At 41.2% G+C, this 16,429-nt stretch overlaps 1 long non-coding RNA gene across 1 annotated transcript; it reads right to left on the bottom strand.

The window, feature by feature from the left end:
- Window positions 1–3,206: 3,206 nt before the first annotated feature.
- Window positions 3,207–16,295, bottom strand: LOC147908587 (uncharacterized). The gene is made up of 2 exons (XR_015546082.1): window positions 6,854–16,295; window positions 3,207–6,649 (listed from the first exon to the last, which is right to left on the bottom strand). It is a non-coding gene; the product is annotated as an uncharacterized LOC147908587 (long non-coding RNA).
- Window positions 16,296–16,429: the final 134 nt, after the last annotated feature.

The raw sequence follows: 16,429 nt of genomic DNA, 5'->3' as shown, positions 1-16,429 counted from the left end.
TACACTACGGCACTTGTCTCTTATTTTCTCTTTCGTGCCACGTGCGGCAAATTTTTCTCTTTGGTGTTATCTCTCTAGGTAGTTTCTGGATGAATAACAGAACTTTCAGGTTGCTTTAAGAACAATTACTGCGTTTATTGTTTTGAAATAATATTATCATTTGTCATATCAAGCATTGCAAGACTGCATCAATTGTTTTAAATGACTAACGTACATATATGTTAAACTTGATCCTTTTCAGTCTTTTGTATTCAGAAAATCATCAAATTTATTTTTGCAATTATAATAATATACTATCTGAACCGAGTGTGATTAAACGATGTAGACGATGCGTGTCTAACAGGTCGCGTCGCGACATCTTGAATCGGAACATCGTGCGTCTCTCCTACGGTGCCGTGACATCGGCAAACACAATACCCGTGCATTTACATGCGCATACAAACAGCACGCCAGGAATTATACTTACGGGAATGCGTTGTGTCTGGGTAGTATGGCGAGAATGCAGAGGAGACGGAGGAAGAACGAGAACTCGGTATGGGAGTAGATGCGGGCTGACAAATATAGAATGATATACATCCTTATTCATATACAACACTTTTATCAAATCTGTATAAAAAAATAGTCAATTAGATTTCAATTTAAAACTATGTTTCACGATCTAAAATTAAATTGAGCAGTTTACACCAAACCAGATATGTACTTGTATATACATCCAGGAATATTACAGTAACATTACAATGTTCCAGTAGCTTTGCAAAATTGCAGCAATATTAGATCTCATATCCAACGTTAACTAAATCTTCTCTAAGGAGAGTTAAAAATAAAAGTATACTACGAGAAAAATGAAAGTCTATAATTATGTACTCTATATAGACTCCATATAATACTCTATACCAATTATTGACTACTCATTGTTGATTCATACCGACGTGCTGCTTCCATGTCTGTCGCATTCGAGATACGCTACGTCCAAATAAGGGGCCACTCGAGGGCATAGCTGATTTGCTTGACAAAAAGTCGAGTTCATCCCGAAGCGAGAGAGTGGCATTTATCGATCAAGATATCGGTTCGGAGAGATTGCTATCTCTCCCGCTGGTTCAACCGCGAGGCATCGGCCACTCGGCGGTGCTTCGCGGGCGCCGAGACATCGCGTGAATAATGAAGATTACACGGAGGGACGTGCCTGCCTCCCATATCAAAGTCATTAAACGATACTTTCCCTCTCCGTCTCGCTCCCAGCCCTGCGAATATACTTTCGCGCGCGTTTCCGCCATGGACAAGCGGCCAGAGCCGTGGTTGTGTGCACGAGTGTGTTCGCATACACGCGTATACGTACGTACCGCACACACACGAATGCCGCGCGAGATCAATTACTCTATCGCTATTGAATAATAACACAATGCGAGACCGGCCACGCTCGCGTGTACATGTGCATACGTTTACCTGCATCCCATCCCTTTCCCACCCGCGTTTTGCTCTTCCTTTTTCCTCTTCGCTCGCTTACCTTCCTGCCGCACTCTCGTCTCTTTCTTCGTCTTTTGCTCGCCCGGCCAGCTTACTTGCTACAACGTTGCAACGCGCCGCGTATAAAGTCGCCGTCGTGCGTTCGTCCCTGTTCATTCATAGAGATCCGGTGAATGGCGGCGTCGAGGAGCGTATAGTAAGCGTACGGCAATACGGCGCGCCATCAGTTATTGATTTTTTTTTCTTGTTTCGATCAGTTCCACGCGAGACGTTCATTTAATAGATGAACAATACTTGCCATCGAATGATTTTAGGTGGTACGAAAGTGAACGAGATTCATCCGTTCACAACTACTGAACAGTTATTGCAAGAACGCATTATGGATTTTCCGGAGGCGATCGTCGGTCGTGACCTCAATCTGGAATGCGGCTTTACCGTTTCCTTTCTCGATATCAAATAATAGCGATTCGAATAATTGCTTATCGGGAAAGCGAATGGAAAGGCCATTCGCCATCTCAATCGCTATTCTAAAACTGATCCGTGGATACGTGCGTCTTATTATTTCCGCGTATCTCAAGCTCCTGAGCATGACTCAGGACGCGCGTACGTGAAGGTGTTTGAGAAAATGATAGAAACTTCGCGCGATTGTGTACGAGGCATTTAAAGTTAAACGTACAGTTTAACTCACCTTTAAGCCTTCAAGGATATTTTCACTGCCGCCGCTGCGAAAATTACTGTGATTTAAGAGTGCCACTATAAGCTGTCGATTCATGCAAGCAATTATTATAAAGACAGCTTACTCCGATTAATAAGTTTGAACAGACGATAATTTTTTTTTTATTCTCAAATCAGCATTATATCCATATAACCACATACAATAATTTGATAGATATTTTGTAATATATTGTATTATAGAAGTTAATCGAAAGAACAAATTGAACTTAATTTATAATGAAGAATAATTTCTTTATTAAGATTCCAAATTACAAATAGGGTTCCTATTAATGTGCTTTTTAGCCAATTTGCTTATTACTGAATTAATTATTAAATATTAAATATTGTTAATTATTAAATATTGTAGCTTTAATTTTCTACTTGCAATCAATATCGGTTTTTCAACTACTTTTTTTTCTTATAATATTTCTTTAATTTAAAAAATGTAATAATTAATATTTTATGATGTTTTGACAAAAATAAAAAACATGTTTTTGTCCATATTAGTGAGTCCTCTAAGCAGCGATGACCCTATTAATGTGCCTATCCACATTTGACTCATTTTAACATATAGTTACTAAATAAATTGTTTATGTTAATATTACATAAATCATTATTTTAATTATATTTATTTTAAAGTACACTCATAACACAAAGTTCTCAGCTCTAATACAAAACATACATTAATAGGGACAACTTAAAATCTTGTAGTATGTATTACTGGATTCATATAAATTCCTCATATCGTTCGAAAAATATTTAAAATACTTTAATACAAAAAATAAAATATTATTTTCGAGATATCGTAAGCATTAATAATTTAATTAAAAAATATATATTTTTTCTTATTTATTTGTATCAGTTTTCTTTATGACTTATCGAAAAGCGTTAATAAGGACAGGCACAATAATTGAGAAGTTATCCTAGAAATTATTTTATTTTATATTGTATTTAAGATAGATAAACAGGGAGAATTAGGGAGTTTTTGCAGTACCGTTTATCCAAATACGGTGAATGCTAAGGTCAGATTATTTTTTTCTTAATAACTACTTAACGTGACTTTAGCGTTCACCATATTTGGATTCAGGTTATTATAGAAACTCCCTATTATTTCTATCGCATATTTATATCACAATTAAAAATTGCAATTGTTTCGAGGAAAGAGGAGGGGATCACGAGAACATAAGTTTCACCCTTTAGGAGAGAGAGCATAAATATCAAAGTGAAAGACCGAAAAGGAATGCAAGTTGTCCAGTTTTTCCTGAGATTTTTCTCCGTTTTTAACTTTTTTTTTTGTGTGTACGGCCTCTTTATAAGTAGACGCACGTATCGCTGTAACGTTGCTTGTTAAGCAGCGCCTTTTTTGCACGTCTTCGCTTGGCATCGAGCAAATCCACCACAGGATGCTCGACAGACCCGTGTCTTCGTTGACGTCATCACCAACAAGGTCGTTCTGCGTGCAAAAAGTGAATCGGCTGCGATCGGACGACGAAGGTGTTTTCCGTCAATTATTCGTTTCCTTAAATGCATTGATTTTTTTTAAATGTGCCCATATAAATCTTCGATAAAAACTAGATAGTTGCAATTAGTTTGAATATAAAATAAATTGAAATGATATAGCTGTAATAATATAGAGATTTCTATACATAATTGATAAATATTCTAATAAATATTTGACACTTCCTATCATTACATTCGCCGCACCTCTAAACAATGCTATTATTATTACTTAAAAAACGTTCTGTTTATAATCATTTATAATTACCACACTTATACCTTCATCGCTTTCGTTTTCTTGTCTTAGGCCTCGGAGTCCCAATCGAAACCCACATCAACGGCAATTACGGGACGAATCGGTTGACCGGCTGGATTCTCACCGGCGCGAGCCCGGGCCTGAATCGTTTTGTGAGACGAAATTTTAATGACATGTAATTACCCGCGGCGAAATATCATCATTTTAGGGAACTAATGCCCCCGGTTAACCGCGACGAGATTTACTTTTTGTCCAAGTGGATCTCATCATTAATTGTTCTCTATCGTCGCGTGATCGGGCACGCGCTGCGCCACCACGAAGACGAACAGTGCTCCTTCAAAGGTTAAGATCAACGTTGTTCTTCATTCCTTTCTAGCGCAAGTTTTATGTATATGTGTGTATCAGAGAAAGAAAATAAAGAGAAGAAATTCTCTAATGAACCGATCAAGACCGTGGATCAAACGCGACTTTATAATTCCTTTAAAATCTAAAGCTGATGTACACTAAATTGCTTCCATCTTAGCTGAACTAACGGGTAACGAAAACCCGTCTGACCTTTCAAAAAGTCGACCAGCACACCGTTCGATGACTTTTATAATTTTGACCGATACACGAGATCCCTGGTCAATTTTATCCATTTGTTCTGTCTTTCTATCTTATCTTTTTTTATTTTAAATATGATTTCTATGTAATTCTGTAAAATTTTAAATTTTCATTAATAATTTGTATTTTTGCAGAGTCGGTTTTTGATTGAATTGAATACTGCGAGTAGCTGTTAATTTAGGAAATTGTCATTTTCTAAGCACAAGTTATATCACGCAAATTTATAATATATAAATTTGCAGAATTACTTACATTAGCTTGAAAATTATTATAATAATATTGATTAATAGAAGGATGAAAATTCAGTCGATAACAAAAAAGATCCCGAGCGGAACCGAGTTCGCGTAGAACCTACTTTATAATGGGCCCCTTTTATTATCGACGGAGTCTAAGGGAGGTAAAAGGATCCGTGGGGATGAAGCCGTCTTCTCCGGCGCGCTACATTTTTTTACCCCCTTGTACGGAGTTACCGATCTCGTGAAATACCCCAAAGGCCCATCGTGAATATGGCAAGATGTCGCTACAAATACATGCAATTCACAGTGAAGCATCACGATGTGCCGATAGTAGGTCAAGGACTTGAGATGCAGAAATTCCCAAGTTTGCCCTTGTACATTGTTCGCAGACGTTCATCAGCGTAGGGTAGCCGGGATCTCTCCTCTATCTCTGATGCAACCGCGAGCCTGACCCAGTCTCATTTTCAGGCCTCGGCACAGGAGATGCATGTATGCCTGTACCGTCTCGCTGACCTCACTCTTGCCGCGAATAGAGGAGCGATAATAAAATCCACCGTAAGACAGTGGGACCTCTCTCCTACTCAGATTACTTAGATAACTTTAGCGTGGTCGTGGCTGACCGCCCGTCATTCATCAACCCCCACGATGAAACCGCGACGCGAAGAATCATTCTGTCTCTGTCGCTTTACCATCTCTTTTTCTGTCCGCTCCTTCTCGTTCTCTTTCTCTCTTGCTTGGTCCCTGTCCGAGATCGCGGTATCTCTTTCGAGGTGCGTGACTACCTTTAGGCCCGATGCACACGCACGTACGCCGCCGCAGATAACGGAGCGACCGAGATAATTCTTCTTCTTCTGCGGCATGAATGAACCTGCCCACCTTTCGTCCCGACGTACCCTCCTTTTGTAGCTTCGTGCGCATGAGACAAGGTGGACAAGGGTCGATAAGAACTAGACAGATATGCGGAATGATCTCTCCTGATTAATCCCTACGAGGTCTCTGGAAACTCTAACTGCGACTTGCAATTTGTTAACATCACTTATACATTGAATAGAATTGAACTTGAACAGTATAATAGGCTAGTATGAAGACCCTTGAAAATTATCACATGTTATAAACTTCGAAAATTGCAAAATCAACAGCAATTATGTTGACCAATTCCTAAAAATTGAAATTGTACTTTCTCTTAACCACACAAATATATTATTGGTTATTCTAGAAAACTACAAAAATCACAGAGATAAATATTTATGGATTCTCTCTCTTGTACTTATAAATTTTCTTAATCATAAAATGCAAAATGTATGATTTTATTTTTAGATTTAGGTATAATTTTTTGTTTCTGATAAAAAAGTTAAAAAAAATCGCAAGTTTCGATTTTATTTCACGTGAACCTATTTTGTTTATTTCATAAATATGTACGTATATATAGAAAGAAATCATTGCGAAGCGTCTTGTGACTTCCTTCAAGATGAATTTTCAGGCATTCGGGTTACTATAAGTTTCACAAACGGCGGAAAAAGAAAGCTAAAGAGATAAATAAATAGAGAGAGAGAGAGAGAGAGAGAGAGAGAGAGAAAGAGAGAGAGGAGAGAGGGGGGAGAGAGAGAGAGAGAAAGAGAGAGAGACTGCGACAAAGCTGTCGGCCAATTACCTCCAATATTGTGACGTGGATTAGCGTCACGGCGCGCCGGGATTTGCATCGTATTTGCATAATTTTGGTTGCATCTTGCGCCTCGTAATCTCTCGGCCAACGGTGACGTCACCAAAATCACCTGACCGCGCGTAAAATACGCATAGTCACATCCGCTTGCTCGTAAGTACACACGCTTTCATTTCGTTGTACATCATGAATATCCACCTGATTCACTCTCAATGAGAGCTTTGAATAGCATAGCTCTATTATAATTTGCATAAATTTTATTGAATATGAAGTATTAGAACGCATAAAATTATGCTACTAGTATTATCGTGATATCGTAAAAATAAGAAGAAAAAAGAAATGCATCTCTGATTAGTATGATATATGCTTGAGGGATCTCTAACAAAGACTTTTACTTTCTATTCCTATATAATGTCATTATACCACTCTTCTATGAAGATACGTAAAATCATCGCGAGAATGGCATCGAATTGGGTTGAGTCGTGTCTGTCCAGACTACTGAACGAACATCACCAATGGAGAGCGAAGAGCCCGAAAGCACGCGGCCCGTGTAGGACCCGGTGCGGCCCACGCGCTTCTTCTCGCCGGTTTTCTTGGTGCCCCGATGAGTGCCGTCGCTGTCGGCTCGGCTCGCACAACTGGTTTTTTAAACGCAGCCAACGACGATGCCTATACACCGCTCCTATCCGTCTCGTTCCCTCCTCGGCGCGTCCACTTCGCCCGTTCCTGCTCTCTCCATGTCTCCTCTCGTTTCTTTTTTACTGTTCTTTATAATCGCCAGTCGCCAGTACTTCGGGGACCAGGCCCCGAAAGCCTGACTCTTCTCTATCTTTCTCTTTTTCTTTCTTTCCCTTTCACTTCTGTCTTTCTCTTTCGCCTCTAGCCGCGAGCATTCCCGGGCGCTATTTCGGCTTCACCAACGTGCACGTTAGCGCCAAAATCCTGCTAAACCCGATCCCGATGTGGCTTCAGACTGGTTTCCGACTGACTCTCCGAAACCGTGCGGGAGGAGGATGCATGATCGCTGCGCGCGACGTCGCACGGCACGAGCCTCGCGTTTTTATATTTCGTCATGATCCTTGGAGTTCAAAAGATAAGGAGTAAACGAGAATAAACGCGGATCTCGAATGACATCGATGTACAAGTGCGAAAGTGTTGAAACGCGATTGTGTTATGCAACATCACGCGACGCAATTCCACTTGGCATCGACGATTTTACGAGAGCGACGTGCCACGGACTCAACGATCTCAGAAAGAACGAGACTCACGATCTAAGATCATGAGAATTCCAAACGCGCTTCTCTTTTGGTCGATATTTTTAATTTAGAATTAAGTGAAGAACGAGTAAGAACGTGATACGAAAAAAATCGATTAAGCATACGTCAACGAATACGTTTTTCCTTCAGTTTTTTTTCAATTTAAAATCGATAAATCTACATCAAGAAAAAATGGTACGAATTTTCCAGAATAAATTAATGACATTATTTTCGTTTGAAGGCGCTATGCCGGAAAGTGGTTGCGACTTCTTTTTAACGTGTGCAAAAACGGTATCCTCGGGGTGTCGGCCTTGATCGGGCCTGCAAAACACGCAGTCGCTGATCCGCTCGTCGGAGACTACTGGCATTCTCTCACCCGCGCCCACGGGTCGTCTAGGTAACGTCGAAATTCCTGGTATTCAGACTAAGGTGGACCGAGCGAGTCCGACGTGGCAGCGCCCGCTAAAATAGACGAGTGGACTTGAGTCCGGCACCGTCCAGCAGAAGCAAACAAATAACGAATACTTGGAAGTTGGAACGAATCGTGCGGAGTAATGGCGGCCATCGGCTGTTCTGTGTGCTGAGCATCGCGCGTTGGAGAACTCAGCCTCTTATCGAACTTCCTCTGCCTCTTTGTTTCTCGTTCTATCAATCTGCACCTCCTCGCTTTTCCATCATCTTTTTCTACATCTATCTATATCTGGACTTCACTTCGCTCCTACACTCTACAAATATGTCTCTCTATTCGTCTCCACCTGGACGGCTGCGAGATGTGTACAATATGTGAAAGCGTTTTAAAACTGTGCGAATATAAGTTAGCACTCTTATTGGAACGTCGAGGTAGAACAGTACCACGACTAACATTACCTAAAGAGTATGCATTCTTTTATATATACAGCTTTTATTGACCAGAAATATTAGGCAGCTTATTCAAAAATTGATTTATGACATTTGCTGTAAACACTATCCTTATTTCAAGAACCTCTTAAATTTATGTCAATAATCAATAGGAAACAATACAGATAAAAGAATTTAGAAAATTAATGAAAAAGATACGAGTGCCTAAATACTTTGGCTATGACTATATATATTTAAAAAAGTTTTGAGAAAAATTTTAGTGATGCGAGTAGAAATATTCTCATTTTTGTACACAAATTCAAAATCTAATTTTTAATATCTAATTCTAAAAAATTTTAATTAATATGACTAGAAGTATTCACATTTTCGTACATAAAATATAAAAATACATTTATATGTATGCCTTTTATAGTTATGTACAAAAAATGAGAGTATTTCTAGTCGCGTCACCAAAATTTTCTAAAATTTATTAAAAATATATTATAAAAATTATTACATCTTTATTTTACAATAAAGATCTAATAATTTTTGTTGTATTTCTTTACACATACAAGTTTTAGTTTGGTTAACTAATTAAATTATTAAATATCTTAAAATCATTATACAGAAGAAAATTATTCCATCATGACGTTATGTTGTTTCGCAATACTACGTGGCGAATCCTTGACATTATCGTAAATACCGAGATAATCGAAGCTAATCGACGATTTGATCGCACGATCTGTTTATTGCAGAAGCATTTCGATTCCGATCACTTTCCTTCATTCTACTTACATGCGCACTTCTTGAAAATGGGGTTACACGCGTAGCTCGTCGCACGCTAAGCTGCGGATCGAGGCCATAAATCAAAGTGATAAAAGCCGTTTCCCAAGACGAAATTTTTTACCTTCGAGATAATATCCTGTTTTGCTTTCGCGGTTGTGTGAGGTGTTGTGTTTTATCCGCAATTGCGCTGGGATAATGTTAATACTTGCACAAACAGGTGACATTCCTGATTCTAGTTTTTTTTTTTTACGACATTACCTCGTATATCTGATATCGCGCATTTACGTCCGGTTGTAACGCAGCAATCGCTTTGCTTCAACGAATTCCTCCGATTCCAGAGAATATCTAAAAATAATTTAACCCAATAACATTTACGTGTTACGGTCGTTGCGGATTCAGGGTAAAGCGTCGTACAATCGTAATTTAAATGTGGCATAGGATTTGTGCAATTTAAATTCAATTTGATCAAGCTTAAACAGAGAGCTTAAGCACATACGTTAAAAAATGGAATTATTACAATTCAAGTGTTTACGTATATGTTGAAAAAAATTGTATGCGCTTATATGCAGTTATTTTAATGCGACAAGATTATAAAAACGAAATCCATCGATTATAAAAACGAAAGACTTGACAGCTTCTTACACGTGTCATATTTTATGCGCGTGGAACAACGACTCAACACGTGTCGTATTTTATGCGCGTGGAAATGTCAAGAACTAAATTCGCACCGCAAACAAAAGAAATATATATATCACGTGACGTCTTGATCGCCGGGTGACGAATTCGATTCGTCGGTGTCGTGTCGTCGAAAGGTCAGATACGCTGTATCACCGATTCAGCAATGCGAAACGATGCATAACAATAAAAATGCCGTGGCGGTCGGCCGAGCCGCGAGCGAGGGAAGTAAAAAAGGAGAAAATTTAGCTTTCCACCCACGTGTACGCGAGAAAGAGAGAAAACAAACCGGCAAATGAAATTAATCGTACGACACGCGCCCCCTTTGCCAGTGGTGTACCAGAACCGGTGCAACACGCGTGGATCGGTGCCTGGATAACGCACCGCGTGCTTGCTGTAGAGAGACAGTGGCTGTGGCTGGTGGTTAACCTTCGCAGATCCCAACTCGCTGGCTTCATGCGAGAGACGAAGATGGAGAAAACGGCGGGAAAGAGCGTGAGGCGAGTACGAGAGGAACGGTACGGTAGAAAGCCGAGGGGGAATTAGTGGTCTATTCAATTATTGTAATTTACTTCTCAAACACAAACAGCGCCTCCACGTCTCTGGATTCCGCCTTCTACATTCGCACCGGGGTGGAGAACGCACACGCATCTGTGCCGTCGTGTATCGGGTTAGAGGAGAATTCGTAAATGCTAGTGGGAACGCGGCTGCTGGAATCGTTCTGGTCAACCATCTACTACCGACTACATATCCCTCATATCTCCCTGGCTCGTGTTTGCACGCGACGAAACGAACGGAACGCCCGATGAATAGTCCTCGTTTAACGCCACCGGAAACCAAGGTTAAATGAGTTTAGGCCGATAAAAGACAATATCATTTGCCGCGTGTACGACACACGATGCCTGTGTGTTGCCTTTACATCGCAGACGCGGCGTCCGAGGGATCTTCAGAATATTTCTTCTAGCTCGCGGAGAAATCTCGTAAGAGCCCGCATTCAGACTCTGTCCAAGCGCAGCTGATTAAAAACGCACGCACGTCAAGTCCGCGGTCTGTTGAAACGTGCGCATTTTAGATAGACCATCGTTTCAAAAGCTGGTATCTTGAAACTTGCGCATTTATTTCTGCCTGAAGATTCCCAATACCCGCTTTCGTATATATCACTTTCAGAGAGATACGTTAAAAACGTTTAACAATTTCACAGTATACAAACTATGACATTCTACTTCGTCATCGCACGAGCGTACCAGAAATTCCATCAACGAAGCAAGCAGCGTCTAAAAAAAAACCGTTGGCGCCTTCGAGGCGAGTAACGAGAAAGGTAGGGTCGCTGTTAACGTCGTTGGTTCGCGGCATTCATTCGATCGAAGAATGATCGATATGCATACGTTTACCTCGTATGGCAAAGGGACAGCGACTGAGTACGGGACGGTATTTTTTCGACGCACGACCCTCGTTTGAATAACAGTAGCGGGAAATTTCCCTAAACGGTTCCGGCCTGCCGCAGCACTCCTTGTATGCTGCCGCTGGTAGGCTCGAGTTGCGACGAGTTGCATAATAAAAGAAACGCATTAACTTGAGCCGCGGCTATTGGTTGACTGACGGCCTTTCTCTCTCTTTTTCTTTTTCTTTCTCTCTCTTTCTCTCTCTTTCCGTGTCCTGATATCCTTGCTGCTGTTTCCTGATCGCCGTCGTCAGTGGCAAGACCCTTGGCAGAAAATGCAGGGTGCAGCCGGGAGGCACACGGGTCTTCACTACCTGCTCTACCTGCTACATCAGCGTCGGGGCAACGCCCCCTACGGGGTTTAGACGCAATTTGAGCGAGGGGTGTGGGCATCTGGCCCACATGCTATCGGGGATAAAAATGATCGGATGTCTCCGTCTCCGAGGATTCGAGTGTCATCTATTCAGACGAGCATTGTCTGATCTACGGATATTCCGTTTAAACAGGTACTGCGAGCTGCACCTTTAAAAAGGAGGAAGTAGTGTGTCGCAATCTTTTTCCTACGTGAAAAATTGCCATGAACGAGAAGCACCGCGCGATCGTCATTCTTTTGTGAACGCGAGTAAACTCGGTGCAACTGTTACATTGCGTGTTATAATAAAAATATATGTTTTCAGTTTTTATCCCAAGAGACTTATTTTATTTTCAACTCTTAAACACCACACTACGAGAATAATACTGGATTATAGCAACTCAATTCAATTCAATTGTTTATAACTTTCATAAAAATATGTGAATATAAACGTAAATAAATAAAAAGAATTAATTATGTTTTTATTAATAAAAAGATTCATAAGTAATAGTAAAAGCATTAAAAAAACTCTGTAAAAAATCCGAGTATGGTATATCGAAAAGGCGTTTCTTTTCCGAGTACTATAGTACTTTCTCATTCTTACAAAACGTAATAATTAATTTTGATGTAATTTTTTTAAACATATTTTACAACTGAAAATTAAACAATCCAAAATTTTGTAGCAGTGTGAAATAACGATATATAGAATGCCACGCGATCGTCTCGTAGTGACCAGTAAAACGAAGAGTGCTCTAACCGTGAACACACACATGCATTCACGCTCTTTTGCGAACAATTTATTATATAGTCCCGGATAACTGCCAATGCTAATAACGCTCGTCGTTGGAGGATGGTAGAACGCGATAACAGAGAGACTGCGACGAGATCTCCAATGGTTTCCGGGTTTTCGCGTACCACACATCGACCGAGGCGTTTAGAAGTACGCTACACACGGATTGTATCCTCTCTCGCTTGCAGCAGGACGACGATCCTCCCACGCGTGAGATCGCTCGCTCCTCGTGGGAGCGACGGAAAGAGATTCCGACTCTTTCCGACTGCCTGGCGAGAAAGAGGAGATCGCTGACCGTCGACGTCGTAGTCGTCATTGTCGTCGTCTACGTAGCTGTTTTACGACGACGAGTTTAATCCAGCTGGGAATCGAGCGATCCCGGAGGCTGTAAAGCGAAACGCCATCGTCTCCCACTACATCTGTAGATACTTACGTTTCATCGCGACGTTCGATATCATGGCGCATTCCACGCGTAGCATTTCTACGTTATTATCGCGACATCGTATAGCGATCCCTAGGCAGAGCATGCTGTCGACAGTTAATAAGTTATCCGTCCAACCGATAAGATATCCGTAAGTGTTACGTTCGGACCATCGTCCGAACGGTAGGTTGCCACCAGCCTGAGTTTCCATAATGGGATATCTTTTAATTTGCGAGTAGTCGGGTTCCCAGGAAATCAATCGTTTCGAATACAAACGATCTGCGTTATTTTAATGCGTCTGACAATGTTACTTGTAAGCAAGGATTATAAACGGGATCATTAATTTTGTAATATAAAGTAATGGACTATTCCAGAGGAGTGTGTCTAGTACGTTCAGTTTCTCAGTTCAGTTTTATTTTGAACGCCATTCTTCCAACGGTGTGCCAGTCGTGTAATACTAAGAAATTATAAAGACGAAAAAGAAAATTGACTTGCTGGACGAGCATTTATTCGGACGTTTATTTATAGCGACGTCTTCTTTAATATCCTCTCGCGACAGCTTCCTTGATGTGGCGTAATCTTAATGGAACGAGAAAGAACTTTGTAAGAGAGAAAGAGCGGTCATTGTGTCAAGGGCAAAAGGATCCACGGGATGCCGAAAGAGAGAGAGTGGGTCATCAGTTTCCTACATTTCTCGAGAAAGCCTCTATAGCGGCCTGTTTCCCTTTGCTGGCCCTAACCTCCCCCCCTCACTAAATATTTTCAAATCTGTCAAGAAATCTGTCGAGAATTGAGGAGTAGTTCATAAGATATATACTTCTGACGTTGTCGGGAACGCGTGCGCCAGGATCGCCTACAATTCCTTCGTCCTGCGGTCGTCCATTCAGGCCGTGCGTGCGCGCGTGCGAGCGCAAGCGGCGGTAACAGGTTCACGTGGATTAGCATAATCGTCATAAAGCATGCAGCCTCGATGAATTATTTATTTGTCGGAACGGCCAAGTGTATGAGAAGGATGAGAGTAAAAAGAGGAAAAAGGGAAAAGGAAGGAAGAACTCGCGTTGAAGGAGAAGAAGAAGAAGAAACACGTATCGGAGAGTATTACAAAGGTTGTTAGGTGCCTTCATCCTTCTTCAGTTGGATGAGTCCAGTTCGCAAAAGGAGAAAGAGAAAAAGAAAGACAGACAAAGAGTTGGAAGAGGGAAAAAGACGAGAAAGGTAGAGGAGGAAGATGAGCAAGTTCTTCTCTCTTTCTCGTTTCGTCAAGCGCGAGCCAGTCTCAACATTTGCATATTACGCCGAGCTTTAGGTAGCCAATCCTTGCGTTGCATTGCATTAATTCCCGATTCCGCGACAAGGGGGATGACCTTAACCCACCGTAGGGACCAGACGTATATGATTATCGCATTGGATGAAAACATTGGCACGTGGTAACTCCTATTTCTAGAAGCGCACTGAAAAACGATTGATCTTTTTGAATTGTTCATAAAGATACAAACGTACCTACATATAAAAATTATATTTAGAGTTATTCGAGAAAATGTGAAAACGAAAAACGTTAATCATGATTTTAACTTTACTTAATGCAAATATTTCATTTTTATTATATTATTACGTTAATCTAAAAATTATTTTAATGTAATATTGACTGCAAATACATTACTGATGCAAATATATCCATTTCTATCTGAATAATTCAACCGTCACGGTAATGATGACGTTGTATTTAAATACGCGACTCGCGTTTGTCAGCTGATCCGTTAAAAAGATTTCGTTAGAAGCCAATAACGAATTTGCGCAACGGTTTTCTGTGGGAGAACGGAACGATAGATCGAACCCTTTAAACAGATCGGCGAAAGATCGCAAACATCATGTAGATCCCAAGATGCGTGTCGCATCGGGAGCCCCTCCTCCCTCCTCACCTCTTCTGATAGGCAAAGCAGCAGTCACGGATACCGTGAGAATCTTCGGCAGCGGTCTTCGCTGGTGGCGCATGGTGATGCTTTCATTATAAATCTCCGATGATCGGAAGGAGGAAGAAGGGGGAAACAGGGGGGAGATACAGAGAAGGTAGTCGGATGTTTGAATAGGAAGAGCCCAGGTAATATGCCCATTTGAATATGCCCCTGGTCTGTGCGCGACGCTGGCCCGGTCGTTGCATAATTTAAAATTCAGGGGTGACTACTGGGAGAAAGGGGTGAACGCGAGAGGCGCTACACTAAGGGAGTAGGGGCAGTAGAGCTAGTGCTTCGCACTCGCGCGTTTCAACCCTTCTTCCTTCCGATCTGGAACAATAAGCACCATGGAGAAAGGGTGACTCCCGGTAAGGATCGGAGACGCAAGCGGGCTATATCCTTCCTCAGGTACCTCAGGCCGCGATTTTGCATAGATCTCCATATGTTATGTATCCTCCTCTTCTCTTCCCTATTTTTTTTATGCTGTCTCTGCCACGTTTAAAGGTCCAGGTATACGTCCGCGAACGCGCGGTGTCATCCCTATGGGAAAGTATATGCAAACCATTGTGACCCCCGCCGTCCGTTCTCGCCCATGAAAGAAGGGAGAGGAAGGGGGAGAGTAGGAAGATCACACCCCTGAGATAGATGGTTCTAACGTGGCATCGCCGAACCGTGAGGAAACGTCGAAACCCTTTACTCAACCCTCTCTTTTTCTCTCACTCGCTCACTTGCCACAGTGCACCTTCGCCCTCCCCCCGTCCCCCCCTCCCATCGCTCAGTTTCCTCGTGGCTTTCCGCATCGTCCTTTCTACCTCCTCGCTTCCTTCCTTCCCTCTAGGAGACAATTGTGCATATGTAAAAAGCATTCGTCCGTCTACGCCGTGGTATGTTCTCATGCCGACCTTAGCACCGCGCGAGTTCAGGACCAATAGTGACGGAGCAAGATGAAGAACGAAGGATGAAACGAGACAGCGACAAGAGGAGAGCATACAGTTCTTTTGTTAGGCAAAAGAAGTAACCGCCGAGCATTCGCCGAGAGAGCTTTTTCCTCAACCGTTTTTTCCTCACTTCCACGTCATTCGCTCGTCATCGCTTGTGCGTCTCCTCGAGTTTTAACGGATACGGATTTGTGATTTTATTCGACATGAAATTCGATTTGATTTCTCTGCGATGCGCGTATTTCGAGCGGTAGATATATAGAACGGGTACTACAAGTTATGAGTGTTCCAAAATTTAAAAAAAATCATCAGTGTTTTCATAAATTATTATATATTATGTAAAAAATTGTAAAATCTATAATTATTTTTATATTTTATCAAAAACATTAAAAATTAATCTAAAACAATCTTTTAAAATAAAAGTGCGAATTAGTTTCATTTCATTTGTGAAAATTTGTTGGCATCCAAGTTGTTTGAATTAACGACTCTGAATGAATAACGACGTGTTTGAAGTCTGAGAAAATCTCTTTTCTCCAAAATCGTTACTTCGT

This window comes from Acromyrmex echinatior, chromosome 9, assembly GCF_024713525.1.
Source record: "Acromyrmex echinatior isolate Ae372 chromosome 9, ASM2471352v2, whole genome shotgun sequence".
Lineage (NCBI taxonomy): Eukaryota > Metazoa > Arthropoda > Insecta > Hymenoptera > Formicidae > Acromyrmex > Acromyrmex echinatior.
This window is presented reverse-complemented; position numbering and strand designations above follow the sequence as displayed.